The following is a 926-nucleotide window of genomic DNA, read 5'->3' on the forward strand; positions in this document are numbered from 1 at the left end:
ACTAGGAAGGAAGATGATGAATGCATCATCCTAGGAAGACCTTTCCTAGCCACAGCAGAAGCTGTGATAGATGTCAACAGAGGAGAGTTAGTCCTTCAACTGAATGGGGAATACCTTGTGTTTCAAGCACATCGCCATCCCTCTGTGACAAAAGAGAGTAAGCATGAAGAGCTTCTCTCAGTTCAAGGTCAAGAAGAGCCCACACAGTCAAACTCTAAGTTTGGTGTTGTGAGGCCACAACCAAACTCTAAGTTTGGTGTTCAAACTTCATATCCAAACTCTAAGTTTGGTGTTGGGACTAGACAACATTGACTTGATTGCTTTGTGGCTCCATGAGAGCCACTGTCAAGCTATTGACATTAAAGAAGCGCTTGTTGGGAGGCAACCCAATTTTATTTATCTAATTTTATTTTATTTTGTTTTAGTATTATTTTTGTGTTGAATTAGGTACATGATCATGAGAAGTCACGAAAAAATCAAGGAAATTAAAAACAGAGTCAAAAACAGAAGAAAAAATTTTTCACCCTGGAGGCAGCGCAGACTGGCGTTCAACACCAGTAAGATGCATCTGGCTGGAGTTCAACGCCAGAACAGAGCACCCGCCCAGAAGATGCATCTGGCTGGCGTTCAACGCCAGAACAGAGCATCTTTCTGGCGCTGAACGCCCAAAACAAGCTACATCCTGGCGTTTAACGCCAGGATGCGCACACAGAGGACAATCTGGCGCTGAACGCCAGGAACAAGCTTGAAACTGGTGTTCAACGCCAGAAACAAGCATCACATGGGCGTTTAACGCCCAGAACATGCACCAATGGGCGTTTGAACGCCAGAATGATGCATGAAGGCAATTTACACGCCTATAGGGTGAAGGAATGGTATTTCTTTTCACCTCAGGATCTGTGGACCCCACAAGATCCCCACCTACC

The sequence above is a fragment of the Arachis duranensis genome, chromosome 10 (genome assembly GCF_000817695.3).
Source record: "Arachis duranensis cultivar V14167 chromosome 10, aradu.V14167.gnm2.J7QH, whole genome shotgun sequence".
In the NCBI taxonomy this organism is placed as follows: domain Eukaryota; kingdom Viridiplantae; phylum Streptophyta; class Magnoliopsida; order Fabales; family Fabaceae; genus Arachis; species Arachis duranensis.